This window comes from Ochotona princeps, chromosome X (assembly GCF_030435755.1).
Source record: "Ochotona princeps isolate mOchPri1 chromosome X, mOchPri1.hap1, whole genome shotgun sequence".
Lineage (NCBI taxonomy): Eukaryota > Metazoa > Chordata > Mammalia > Lagomorpha > Ochotonidae > Ochotona > Ochotona princeps.
This window is the reverse complement of record NC_080865.1, coordinates 47,871,363-47,886,713: the sequence shown is the minus strand read 5'-3', so window position 1 is coordinate 47,886,713 and position 15,351 is coordinate 47,871,363. Positions and strand designations below refer to the sequence as shown.

Genomic DNA, 15,351 nt, shown 5'->3' with positions numbered 1-15,351 from the left:
CAACTACAGATACTTGAAAAGATTATAAGAACTCAATGTTACACAAGAAACAAACAATATCCCCACAGGGACAAAAAAAGTAATTCTTTAGAGATAGATTCTATTGAAGAAGACCTATGTCATGCCTGAAAAGGATTTTCAAGTGCTGATCCTCAGAATTCAACAAAATGTTGGGGTTTGGTGCAATGCTCACACTATTACTTTTGATGCTTAAATCTCACATCAAAATGCTAAGATTGAATTCTGGTTCCTTACTCCAGCTCCTGCTAATACACACATCTTGACAGGCATTACTTGACAGCTCATATAGTTGAGTCCCTATCATCTAAGTGGAAGAGCTAGATGGAGGTCTCTGTCTTCAGCTTGGCCCCGCCCTAGCTCTTATAGGCATTTGGGAAAAGTGAATTAGCAGATGGGAAATCTCTATGCCTGCCTACCCCCCACCACACCTCTCAAATACAAGTAAATAAATGTTAAAAACAGAGCTCAGTAAGATGGAAGAAAATACAGGAAAAAATAAATGATGTCAGGGAAAAATTCATGATATTAATGAGAAATTCAACAGAGAAATCATTTCAAAATTTCAATCAGAAGGCACAGCTGAAACATTCAATGACGTAAAACTACTAAAGAGAGCTTCAACAACCAAACAGAAGAGAGAATTTTTGAAACTGAGAACAGGTTTTTCAGATAAAAACCTAAAACAATGTTGTAAGCCAGGAACATATATGTAACACTATTAAGCAAACAATTATTCATATTATAATCCCAATATGTGTCAAGAGGGCAATAACATTGAAAACATATTTAATGAAACCATAATGAACAATTCCCTAGGTTTAAATAAATTTAGATGTCTTAGTGCACAAAACAGAAAAATCCGTACTCAATACAACCATAAATAACTATGTGAGGCATGTTATGAATGTCCAAGAAATTTAAAAATAAAAGAAGATGGCCAGGGAACCTATTAAGTGAAAATCCATTAGACTAACAGATTTCTCAGAAAAATCCTCAAAATCTAGGAGAGAATAGGATGAAATATTCAAAGTTCTAAAAGGAAAGAAAAAACTAATGCCACTTGAGAATATCAAACTCAGGAAAGTTTTCTCTCATTAACATAGAAGAGATAAAGTTTTTCTGTAACAAAAACTGTGCAAGCTCTTCACTACAGATTAGTTCTATAAGAAATGGTTCAAAGAGTCCTACATTAGTAGCAAACTACTTTTATGGCATCATTAAAAATACAAAAATCACTAATACACAAAAGTGAAAGGAAAAAGAATTAAATTCTATCATGGCAGATGATTAGTATACCTCAAACATAGTCATAAGAAACAGAAACCGAAAGCAACAAAGAACAAACAAAACGATCAGAAGGTAATTAATAACAAGTATAAGTTAATATCTATCCACAAGATCCTTGAAAATAAATACTGTATTTCACAGTCAAAACATACAGTTCAGGTTCCAACTATACACTATTTACAAAAACTCACTTTTCTTATAAAGATAAACACAAACTAAGAGAGTTGGGTTAAGATATTCAATGTAATTGAAGTCTATACAAAATTGTACCACATAATTCAAAAATTCTATATATATATATATTTTTTTTCAATGTAAATCACACCAAAAAAGAACATGAATTACTACACTCACACCAGGTACAACAACAGTACTTTGGGACTTCAACACCACACTTGCATCAATGGGCATATCGTGTAGAATCCCCTACCCCAAAAAACACACAACAAAGATGCATCACAGCTAAACTACACTACAATGTAAATAAACCTCATTAACATTCACAGAAAAAGTTCTAAAAGGATTTTTCTACTTAAAAGGCAGAATTACAGAGAGAGAAAAAGAGAGAGAAAGCCAAAGAGATAATCTTTTATTCTCTGATCTACTCCACATCTCCTAGAACTGAGCCAGGAACCAGGAATTTCTTCCAGGTCACCCAAGTGGGTGCAGGGGCCTAAGCATTTAGACAATACTCTGATGCCTTCCCTGGCATATTAGCAGGGATCTGAATCTGAAGTGGAGCAGCTGGGAAACAAACAAATGACCAAATAGGATGTGAGCATTACAGAACTGGCTCCTTCATTTACAGAATATTTCAACTGTTCCATATGGAACAATAAATTTTCATTAGCACATGGAACATTATCTATGGAAACTCATGTGTAAGAATAAGTGCCTATACTTAGGAAATTTGAAATGCTGTAATACAGTCTTTCAAATCATGACCAGAAATCAACAAAGAAAAAAAAAACAGTGGAAAATATATAAACTCATTGAAATATCAAAGCATGTTCACCAGAAATCAAGAAGTTAATAATAAAGAAAAAAATATAGGTTAAAAAGTTGACAAAACAAATGAAAATGGAAACAGAGCTTAACCAAACCTACACAATACAGCAAAAGGCAGATCGATCATGAAAGTTTACAATGGCAAATTCTTACCTGAAAAAAAATGGAAGAGATTTCAAATAAACACTCAAACAAAAAAAATCTAACTCAAAATTCATAAAAGAAATGAAACAGTGTAAATCAGAGCAGAAACAATGAAATCAAAACTATACAATAGAATAAAATGTTGGTTTTATGAAAAGATAAACAAGATGCAGAATAACAAAGAAAAAATGAGAAAAGTAAGCAAAGCTAGGAATGAAAAAGAAAATAATGTAACTGATATCACAGAAATATAACAGACATAAAAACTGAGAAGCAAGAATGTTCCTGGACATACACAATCTACCAGGATTGAATTAAGAAGAACTAGTCTAAACAGTCCAATAACAACCAACAGAAAGCAGTAATTTAGACCTGACGAATTCTACAAAATATTTAAATTATAACTAATTCCAGTTCATCTCAAACTGTTCCCCAATAATGAAATGGAAGAAACCTTATCAAACTGTATTTATAAGTTCAGTGCTTTCCCAAGATGAACAAAACACACACACAAATAAAATAAAACACAGGGGCTGTCATTGTCAGATAGCAGGTTAGACTCATTACTATGCCCAGCATACCATATTGGGAGGGTTGGTTCAAGTTCCCTCAACTATGCTTCTGCTGTAACGCTCCCATAATAATGCCTTGAAAAGCAATGAAAAATGCCCCAAGTGTCTGGGTCCCTGTAACCCATATGAGAGACATGGAAGAAATTTCTGATTCCTCACTGGACAGACTCCAGCTACGGTAGTAATATGTGGAATGATACAACTGAGAGAAGATCTCTCTATGTCTGCCTGTCTCTTGGTCACTCTGCCCTTCAAATCAGTCAATCAATATTCTAAAAAATAAATAATGCTAATTTGATTCTAAAATACAAGATAATATCCCTGATGAGCATAGATGCAAAACTTCTCAACTGAATCCAATAGCACATCAAAAAGATAACACATTATAATCAAGATGCATTCACACCTGAAATGAATATCAACAGAATAAAAGACTAAGAAATCTTATCATCATCTCAGTAAATGCAGCAAAAACATTTGAAAAGTTAACATTCCTTACTAGCAAAAATAAATAAACTCTCAAAAATTATATGCAGAAGGATTATACTTCATCAAAATAATGACTAAATATTTTAAACCTAGAGTCAATGTCAGACAGAAATAGGAAAATCCAAAAGCACTTTCTATAATATCTGGAACTAAACAAGGATCATTCCTATTCCAAATATTAAAAGCATTAGCAAGAGCAATTAGGCAGGAGATAAAAATAAAGGAATTAAAAATTCAAAAGGAGAAAGTCAAATCACACATGTTTGCAGATTTCATTATTTTATACACAGGAAACAGCTAAATACAACATCAAAAAGCAGTCAGGGGTGGGCATTTTACATGGCTGTTAAAATGCCAATTATGATACCCCAATCCCACATCCAAGTGCCAGGGCTAAATTCCTAGGTCCATTCTCAATTCTGATTTTCTGATAATGTGCATCCTGGGAGCCATAACTGATGGCTCAAGTAGTTGAGTCCCTGCCACTCATTAGGAGACCTGTATTCCGTTGTGGGCATTTGGAGAAGTGAAGCAGCAGATGTGCAGATGAGAATCTTTCTGCCTCTCAAATGCAAAATTTAAAACTGTGACAAAAGCTGTGAGAATTGGAAAAATTCAATAAACTACAATACACACAATCAATTTAAAAAGTGTTGTTTTTACAAGGGCTTCAGTGCTAGTATCCAATATGGGCAACCAGTTGGAGTCCTAAACTGTTCCATTTATGATCCAGCTCCCTGCTAATGTACCCAGAAAAGCATTGGAACATGGACCAAGTACTTGAACCCCTGATCCATGTGGGAGACATGGAAGAAACTCCTGGCATCTGGCTCCTAATTTCAGACCCTCTCAGTCTACTGCAATCATCTGGCGAGTAAACGAGCTGAAAGATCTCTCTGTCCCTCCCTTTCTCTCTGTAAGCCTATCATTTAAATAACTACTTTTTTTTTTTTAGAGACCTGTGCATTCCCCGAAATTTAGTAGTGAGTTAATAAATATCTTCATATAGGGGCCATCAATAGGCAATTGTATTTTAACTGATCAAAAAATTGTTGGAAGACCAACTTGAAAACCATTATCCTACACAATAGTCTTTTAAAAATCTCTTACCTTTTTCTTTTTTTTATGTTTTTTTTTATTATTTATTATTTTTACTTCATTAATTACATTGTATTATGTGACACAGTTTCATAGGTACTTGGGTTCTCCCCACCCCTCCCCAAGCCCTCCCACCATGGTGGATTCCTCCACCTTGTTGCATAACCACAGCTCAAGTTCAGTTGAGATTCCCCCATTGCAAGCGTATACCAAACCTAGAGTCCAGCATCTTATTGTCCAGTCAAGTTCAACGGCTTCTTAGGGAGACCCTCTCTGGTCTGAAGACAGAGCCAGCAGAGTATCATCCCAGTCAATTGAAAGCTCCAACATACCATCAGCAAAAATTTACATCATTATGGAATTAATTGACATAGTAATGAGTAACCAATATGTTAAAAGTAAATGCGAGTTCCCAGCCACCTTCTGTGAACACCTCACCTACACTTCAATTTTAGTTTATATACAACATATAACATTCAAAACATAACATGTTATACATAACATCATATCATCTTAAATTAAGGCAAACATGTGGTATTTAACCTTTTGGGATTGGCTCATTTCCCTTAGCATTATGGTTTCCAGTTTGGCCCATTTGGCCACAAACAACTGCATTTTGTTTTTTTTTAATAGCTGAGTAGTATTCCATGGAGTAGATGAACCATAGCTTTCTTATCCAATCCTCTGTTGATGGGCATTTTGGTTGTTTCCATGTTTTTGCAATTACTGATTGTGCTGCTATGAGCATAGGAGTGCATGTTGGTTTCTCATAAAACAATTGTTCTGGATATATTCCTAGGAGTGCTATTGCTGGATCATACGGTATGTTGAATTTGAGTTGTTTGAATATTCTCCATACTGATTTCCATAGAGGCTGTGCCAGCCTGCAGCCCCACCAGCAGTGGAGTAGGGTTCCCTTTTCCCCGCAACCTCGCCAACAAGTGTTGTTGGTGCTTTTATTCATGTGGGCCAGTCTTACTGGCATTAGGTGGTACCTCATTGATGTTTTAATTTGGATTTCCCTTATTGCCAGGGAACTTGAGCATTTTTTCATATGTTTATTTGCCATTTGGGTTTGTTCCTTTGTGAAGTGTTTGCCCATTTCCCGTGCCCATTTCTTGAGTGGCTTGTTTGTTTTGACATTTTGGTTGTTTTGTAGCTCTTTGTATATTCTGGAGATTAGGCCTCTATCACCTATGTCGTGTGCGAAGATCTTCTCCCATTCTGTGGGTTGCCTTTTTACTTTGTTGATTGTTTCGTTCGCTGTACAGAAGCTTCTTAGTTTGATGAGGTCCCAATTGTTTATTTTGGTCTTGATTTCTACTGCTTTTGGAGTCTTTTTTAGGAAGTGAGGGCCTACCCCTAAGTGTTGCAGTGTGTTTCCAACATTTTCTTCCAAAAGTTTGAAGGTTTCTGGATGTAGGTTTAGATCTGTTATCCATTTAGATCTGATCTTAGTGTATGGTGAAAGATGTGGATCTATCTTTTTGTTTCTGCAGGCTATTAACCAGTTGTCCCAACAGCATTTATTGAACAGACCTTCCCATTTGCCTGGATTGTCATTTGTCTTTTTGTCAAAGATTATTTGGCTGTACCTGTTTGGGTTCCCTTCTGGTGTTTCTATTCTGCTCCATTGATCTTCCTCTCTATCTTTGTGCCAGTACCACGCTGTTTTGATAACCACTGCCCTGTAGTATGTCCAGAGGTCTGGGACTGTGATTCCCCCTGCTAACTTCCTGTTCTTGAGAATGGTTCTAGCTATCCCTGGTTTTTTGTGTTTCCAGATGAACCTTTGGATCATTGTTTCCAGTTCCATGAAGAATGTTTTGGGCAATTTGATTGGGATTGCGTTGAATGTATATATTGCTTTTGTAAGTAACTACTTTTTAAAAAAGTGTTCTATGGGGCCCAGTGCAATGGCTCAAGCGCTAAATCCTCACCTTGCAAGTGTCAAGTTCTGATATGGGTACCGGTTCATGTCCCAGCTGCTCCACTTCTCATCCAGCTCCCTGCTTGTGACATGGGAAAGCAATAGAGGATGGCACAAAACCATAGGATTCTGCACTCATGGGGGAGACTCAGAAAAGACTTCTGGCTGGTGGCTTTGGATCAGCTCACCTCCGGCCATCATGGCTATTCAAAGATCTATCTGTCTCTCCTTCTCTCTGTAAATCTGCCTTCCAAATAAAAATAAATGAATCTTTTAAAAAATGCTTTATAAACCAAGTAGGGAAACTGTTGAAAAGGAAATAAATATAGAAATTTCACTAATAATAGTAACAAACTAAGAAACTATTTTTGAATAAATTTTAACCAAGCGATTCATCTCCACAATGAAAATTAGAAAGTACTGATGAAGAAAAGGATATAGAATACAAAAATACGTTCAAAAGCATCCCCTGAGCAAAAACTAGAACTGATATTGCTAATGATGATCATAAAACACAAGCTGATATACAAATTCAATACAATTCATTCCCCAAAATTATCGGCATTCTTTCAGAAACAGAAAACCAATCCTAAAATCAATATGGAATCTCAAAAAAAGAAACACCACATATACTAATAGAAAAGAATCTGGAAGTTTATTCACATATGGTATGTGAAGTTCATTGACTTTTGAAAAAGAATCCAAGAATACAAGTTGCAGAAAGGACAACTCTTCAATAATTGATTTTGGGAGAACTAGATATACCTATGCAAAAAGATGCATATACATCTACATACCTTAAAAAGATGCATATACATCCATATTCCCACATCTCACTGTATACAAAAATTAAATAAAAATAGATCAAAAACTTAAATATCAGGCCTGAAATCTTGAAATTATTATAATAAAAAGTAATGAATTAAGACATCAGGTTGGGCAAAGATATACTGGCTGAGCGACCAAAAGCATTACCATAAAAGTAAAAATACAGTAATGATATTATATTAAACTCAAAAGCTCTGACACAAAGAAAAGAACCGCAGTGATGATACTACACTTGATCTTAGCCAAAAGGCCGAGAAGCGATAAGAACCGCAGAGATGAAATAACATACAGAATGCAAGAAAATATTTACAAATTATTCATCCAATAAATGATTACTATGCAGAATATAAAATACCTAAACATTGCAACATAAAACATGGGCAAACAATCTGCATAGACATTTCTGAGAAGATACACCAATGGTCAACTTGAATGTGAAAAATATCATCACCCAATCAGGAAATGAAAATGAAAATTACAACATATTATCATGTCATTCAAGTCAGAAATACAGCCAAAAAGAGGAGAAAAAAACTTACAAGGATGCAAATAAGGGTAATTCTAATAAACAAATGGTTGGAATGTAAAGTACTAAAGCCATTGGGAAAGAGTCTAGAAGTTCTATATGATCCAGACATCCCATTATTGATATGTATCAAAGGAAATGACATTGTATCAATGAGATGCTTACACTTCCTTGCTTACAACAGCATTGTTCACAGTAGCCAATATACTGTATTAACCAAAGTGTACACTGATGAATGAGAAATAAAAGTGGTATATATGCAAAATGGAGTGTTATACAAACACTATATAAAGAATGAGATCCTGTCATTCGTGTCAAAGGGAACATCATTGGAAGCCATGATGCTAAGTTAAAAGAAAATAGCACAGAAAGACAAATATCACATGTTCTCACTCAATTATGGAAACACAGTTTGGCATGCCTAAATCCCATATCCAAATGGGTCACAGTCCTGGATCCGCTTACACTTCAAGCTTCCTTTGAATACACTCCCTGAGAGGCCATAGGAAATGACCCAAATCGTGGTATCCCTACCCCTCCACATGACTCATAACAAGTGCTGTGGCAACCTGTCGAATAGAAGACAGTTTCATTAGAGAGAAGAAGTTTGGGATTAAAAAAGAGCTATTTATTATGCTAAGTATTTTTGAGTAGGAATTCTAAGGAAAGTTTGACGAGCTGACAAGGAATTAGTCATGCAAGGAAATGTATACCAGAGATCTAGAGTGAAAGAAATTAGGGAGGCAAGAGCAAACCTTCAAAATGCTGGCAGCTAAATATAAGACACAGAATAGAATCAAAATGTTTAAAAATAGGGCTAAGGCAGGGTTGGTGTTGGTGAGCTAAGCTGCTACCTGTAATGCTGATATTCTACATCAGAGTGCAGATTCATACAAAGATATAGTAAACAAAGTGATTAACACAAAACAATTTCAGCGGTTATCACTGTGGCACAGTGGGTTAAACCGCAGTTTGTAAGGCTTATATCCTGCATCTGAGATACGCTTTTAGTCCCAGGTACTCTGCTTCCCATCCAGCTACCTGCTTATGCGTCTGAGAAAGCAGCTGAGCATAGCCAAAATGCATGGGCCTTTACCACCTATATACGAGATCTGGATGGTGGTATTCTAGGTTCCTGCCTTCATCTTGGCAAGACTCTGGCTGTTGCAGCCATTCAGGGAGCAAATCAAATGACAGAAGATCTTTCTATCTCTCTCTCTATGTTGGTCTGGCTTGCAAACGAATAAAAACATTTTAAAAAAATCAACCTGTGAAGACAAAGCACGAAATGAAGAGAGATAATTTCATATATGTAATATAGATTGATAGAAACTCTACAGCATTAATCAGCTAAAAAGAACTGGTTAAAACAATAAAGAAGACTCATTTCTCATCAGACTAAGGAAGTACTACAAATTTAAATGAAAGAGATTATCATTATTTCTACTAACTATAAAACATGAGCCCTGGGCCCGGCGGCGTGGCCTAGTGGCTAAAGTCCTCGCCTTGAAATCCCCGGGATCCCATGTGGGCGCCGGTTCTAGTCCCGGCAGCTCCACTTCCCATCCAGCTCCCTGCTTGTGGCCTGGGAAAGCAGTAGAGGACGGCCCAAAGCTTTGGGATCCTGCACCCACGTGGGAGACCTGGAGGAGGTTCCTGGTTCCCGGCTTTGGATCGGCGCGCACCGGCCCGTTGTGGCTCACTTGGGGAGTGAATCATCTGATGGAAGATCTTCCTCTCTGTCTCTCCTCCTCTGTATATCCGGCTTTCCAATAATAATAATATCTTTAAAAAAAAAAAAAACATGAGCCCTGAACTATTATCAAGGAGAAACAACAGCATTCGTTTTAGTCTCTAGTTACAATGTTTTCACTAACCTATTTCTTTCTCTTTCTCTTTCTCTTTATCTCTTTCTCTTTATCACTTTCTCTCTCATCCTCTTTCTCTCCCTCTTTCTATTGGTGGGTGTATATATGATTTTTTTTTAACACTGATCTTAAAGCAACAGCACTATGACCCATGCTTAATTGAAGCTTATCTAACACATATTTTCCTCATAGATACAACACATCATTGTGGTACTTGGAGACACTTCAATATCATGTCTGGAAGCCATTTAAAATAGCTAATCACCAAAACTATGTAAATAGAAGCGTGAAATTATTTTTAAAAACTTGGCACTTATTAGGTTGTTGAGGGGGAGAAAAAACATTTGTTTATGGTACTAGAGCTTAAACAGAAAGTGGAATCACATCATACTCAGCTCAGCTGGGAACCTGCACACTGGGAGGTTCAAATTTTTCATCATTCTATCCATATTGCCAAAGGATCACAAAAGCACTGTAAATATTGACCTTGTGGATACAAATAGATTGTAAGGGAACCAACAAATTTACAAACATGATTATTGTCAATAACAAGGATGCACTTATCTTGTATTACTATTCTAAAGTAAGAATATGTAGGTCATATCTTTTTTTTTTTTTTTAAAGATTTATTTTATTTTTATTACAAAGTCAGATATACTGAGAGGAGGAGAGATAGAGAGGAAGTGGAGCTGCCGGGATTAGAACCAGCGGCCATATGGGATCAAGGCGAGGACATTAGCCACCAGGCCACGCCGCCAAGCCAATGTAGGTCATATCTTATACCCAACTCTGGAGTTTCAGGATAGTAGCAGGTTTGTAGAAGCGCCTTTGCATAGGACCTAAACCTATTTAACTGGTCTGAATATTTTCATGAAATTGCCAAATATTAACTACAGAGAGCACATCCTAGCAATGTAGTTACGTATCAATACTATCATTTTAAAAACACATGAAACAATGCTAAATTTTGTTTGATTTATTTCACAAGTTATAACCATAATTAAAGAAAATTACTTGATTTGATAAAACGAATGATCTTTGTTTATATGTAGCATGCTATTACAGCATTTATTCACTGTAATTACATCAGAAGGAACATGAAAACCAAATCATTTTGAACATATGTATTTCCATTTAGAATACATATTTTTCACTTTACACCTCTGTCAAAAGAATGGGTAAGAATGTTATAATACTAGCAGTTTTTTAAAGATTCGTTTTTATCGGAAAGTTAGATGTACAGAGAGGAGGAGAGAGAGAGAAAGATCTTCCATCCACTGATTCATTCTCCAAATGGCCAACGACCGGAGCTGAGCCAGGAGCCTCTTCCGGGTCTCCCACACAGATGCAGGGTCCCAAGGCTTTGGGTTGTCCTCTACTACTTTCCCAGGACACAAGCAGGGAGCTGGATGGGAAGTGGTGCTGCTGGGATTAGAACCAGCACCCATATAATATCCCGGAGCTTGCAAGACAAGGACTTTAACCACTAGGCTACCATGCTGGGCCAATAACTAGCATAGTTTTAACGGTCTGTGAGAACCTTAGAGCATACGCTATATGGGTGAAATGGTCATTCTCAATTCAATTATTGTTTATCACCATAATCTATATCCCCACTAAACTGGGGTCTTCTTGCACTTATTCGTTGAAATTCTAATTTGGTAAAGTATTAAGCATTTTTATTATAATATACATTTAAATGTTATCTCAAAGACTACAAAAGCACCTAAACTTCTTTAATTAGTCAAAATACTTGTGTGAAAATGTCAAATATCAACTATGGAGAACAAATATCAGCAATAGAGTTACCTCTCAACGTTTTCATCATTTTTGAAAACAAAAAAGAAGGGTGAAAAAAGGTTGGGGGAGGGATGGAGGGAGAGTATTACTGTGTTCTTAGAATAGTATCTACAGGCCATATGAAATCTGTTAAAAACTAGTTGAAAATTTAAAAATATTTTTAAAATTATATATTATTCTCAATGACTCATTAAGCTAATTTATTTCATGTAGTGAAAGGGAACTTCATGTAGATATGCTATTTAGTTACAAAGCACATTTATCTGTCATACACAGTTAAAGGTAATTAAGCTAGGAAATGGATTGAGAAACTACATTTTCTGTATCTTTAGAAGGATAGGAAATAAAATTAGAATGCTTGAGATCCATTCTCCTAGAAATAACTAAAATTCAATTACCTCAGGCATTTATATGAAATTTTTTCATGCAATACATCTACTTTCATGTCTCCAAATCTTTACTCATGCAATTACTGGTGTTTTTTCTTAGGAGGAAAAGTATGGATTCTAACACATTAATTTCTCACTTTTTGAAAATAAATGTTATTTTAATAATAAATGTGGTAAAGAAAGTATAATGTAACTCATAGTGAGAGTGATAATTGCACAGGGAATGAAAAAAAAAACAGTCACAAAATAAAGAACTTATTCCTTTGAAATATCCAAGTACGGAAAAATAATAATAAAATGACAAAACATAAAATACTTATACCACTAAAAACTCTAATGGCAAGAAGTTACTTGAAATACATATTCAAGTTAGAATTCACACTGTAATATATTTGCAGCTTTGTAGTTTTTTTTTCTGTATGAAGTACTATAACATTAAGTATATTTATTTCAATTGCCTGAAAAAAGTCATTTATAAACAAATGTTTTTCTTTTCTAAAGATTGATTTATTTTTATTGGAAAGGGAGATATACAGAGAGGAGGAGGGACACAGAGGAAGATCTTCCATCTGCCGATTCACTCCCCAAACAAGTAGCTGCAACGGCTGGAACTGTGCCAATCCGAAGCCAGGAGCTCTTCCAGGTCTCCCATGCAGGTGCAGGGTCCCAAAGCTTTGGGCCGTCCTTGACTGCTTTCTCAGGCCACAAGCAGGGAGCTGGATGGGAAGTGGAGCTGCCGGGATTAGAACTGGCACTTATGGGATCTCAGCATGTCCAAGGGGAGGACCTTAACCACTAGGTTATTGCGCAGGGCCCTAATTTACCATTATATATTTCTGTGTAGCCTCATCTTCTTTCTCCCACATATTATCAACAAAGTATCATCTTCCCACATGAATTATCAATAACAGGTAAGTTTTTTAGAAAGTTCTTGTAAATAAAACTGATTATTCTGTGGATTTTGCTCTTTTATCTTAAAATCTTACCTCGTTTCATATATGTAAAAAAAACAAACATTTTCCTTCAGTGTTATATTACTATCATTTGAACATATTACTCACCTTCTCATTCACTGTCCTATTTCTTTTTTTTTTTTTTGAAGTGGTAAGACTCTGACATTTTATTAAGAAACATCTTTATTTTAATGATAGTACAAAAACTGTAAATATAATATAGATCTGTATAATATACACACAAATGCGCATGCACGCACAAAGCAGCTCTCTCCCCTGGCCTTGACCTACGTGCTCTCCTTAAGCCAAAGCTGTGTGTGGATGCACTGTCCTATTTCTACTCCTAAAGAGAGACCAAGGTATAACTCCCATCCCAGGTCTACTGTTTGTTGGCATCGTAGTATATTCTAGTACCTCTTTTCCTTTGTCATTTCTGTATTTAAATCTACAAGTGTCTCATCTCCTTCAGATATAGACATTTTTAGTCACTGAAAAACGAATTCATACTGAAAAGCTGTTGACTATAAACTATTCCCCTTAGGGAACATTAAAACAGGAGCATGGGGGCCCGGCACTGTGGCCTAGCAGCTAAAATCCTCGCCTTGAACGCACCTGGATCCCATAGGAGCCGGTTCTAATCTCGGCAGCTCCACTTCCCATCCAGCTCCCTGCTTGTGGCCTGGGAAAGCAGTCGAGGATGGCCCAATGCATTGGGACCCTGCACCCGCGTGGGAGACCCGGAAGAGGCTCTTGACTCGGGGTAGGTGCAACTCTGGCCGTTACAGACACTTGTGGAGTGAATTATCTCCTCCTCTCTGTATATCTGGCTTTGCAATAAACATAAATAAGTCTTTAAAAACCAGGAGCATGTAAGAATCATGAATATTGAGAATTTCTGGTGTTTATAAAAACATCCTGATATGATTTTGTAGGATATCTTTTTAATAATATCATAAAGACAATATATGTATACATGTGGGTATTGAGCCCAATTTCCATCTTTGCCTTTCAAATGAATAAATCTTTTTTTAAAAAAAATTAATTTGTTTGAGCTGGAACTATCATTATCATTGTTTTCAATTTTGTTTCAATATATAGCACTACCAAATAAGAGTTTCCTTGGTTATTCCACGATTTTATCACAACTATCCAGAAAAGCTAGTTATAATTCAGTAACCTCTACGAACATAAACTATGAAATACCACACAACATTCTTCTCCCACACAGTGTGTAAGAAATAATAATCTGTAACCTTCCTAGTAAGTTCTCCAGTCTGAAATCTTTATGAAAAAATTTGACATAATTTACTGAAAAGTATTTTCAAGTTCTATTTAGAGAAACTAAATAGAATAGTTTATGCTAACGTTCTGATTCAAACCATTAATATCTAAGCAATATGAACAGAAAATAACAATAACAATTTTTAAAATGAATAATGCAAATTTTAAAAATAAAACTGAAACCAAAGTGAAATTTCTTTTGTTCAAATTTCTAAATGGTATCCTACTCTATTGTAAATAAGTAGCATTATCCCTCTGTCCAATAGCATGACAGTACTATATCATTTATTCAACATATATATATAAAAGGTCACACTTATCAATGTCAAAATTTAAGTTTTAATTAAGCTTGTAAATTGTCTCATTGTTTTTCTTCCCTTTAAGTTAGTAGTAATGAGATCTTAGTATTGCATCATAGTTTTTCTGTTATATCAAATGCAAAATAAAACTGTTGCATAATGACTATAGCTATACTACAGTAAAAAGCTTCAATGATTTGTGTTTGTTTAGCATTGAAATAACACATGTACATGATGGAATACTGCTCAGCCATAAAAAAGAATGAAATTCTTGCATTTGCTATAAATGGGATACAACTAGAGATCAATATGCAAAGTAAAATAAGACAGAAAGATAAATATGTTTTCTCTGGGGCCCAGCGGCATGGCCTAGCGGCTAAAGTCCTCACCTTGAACGCCCCAGGATCCCATATGGGCGTCAGTTCTAATCCCGGCAGCTCCACTTCCCATCCAGCTCCCTGCTTGTGGCCTGGGAAAGCAGTTGAGGACGACCCAATGCATTGGGACACTGCACCCACGTGGGAGACCTGGAAGAGGTTCCTGGTTCCCGGCTTCGGAGCGGTGCGCACCGGCCCGTTGCGGCTCACTTGGGGAGTGAAACATCGGATGGAAGATCTTCCTCTCTGTCTCTCCTCCTCTCTGTATATCCGGCTTTCCAATAACAATAAAATCTTTAAAAAATATATGTTTTCTCTGATTTGTGGAAGTTAATATACAGTGTATGAAACTGAACAATACATCATTTGATATTTACTGAGAATACTGCTTCACTAAATCATACCATGTAAATGGCAATATATTCTTCATCCACATTAAAAAGAAAAATAATTGGAGAGGAGGGAACAGTGAGGACTCTTG

The 15,351-nt window shown here is 36.0% G+C and overlaps 1 pseudogene; it reads right to left on the bottom strand.

Moving 5' to 3' along the window:
* Positions 1–7,526: 7,526 nt before the first annotated feature.
* Positions 7,527–7,639, bottom strand: LOC118760565 (U2 spliceosomal RNA; annotated as a pseudogene).
* Between the last annotated feature and the right edge of the window lie 7,712 nt (positions 7,640–15,351).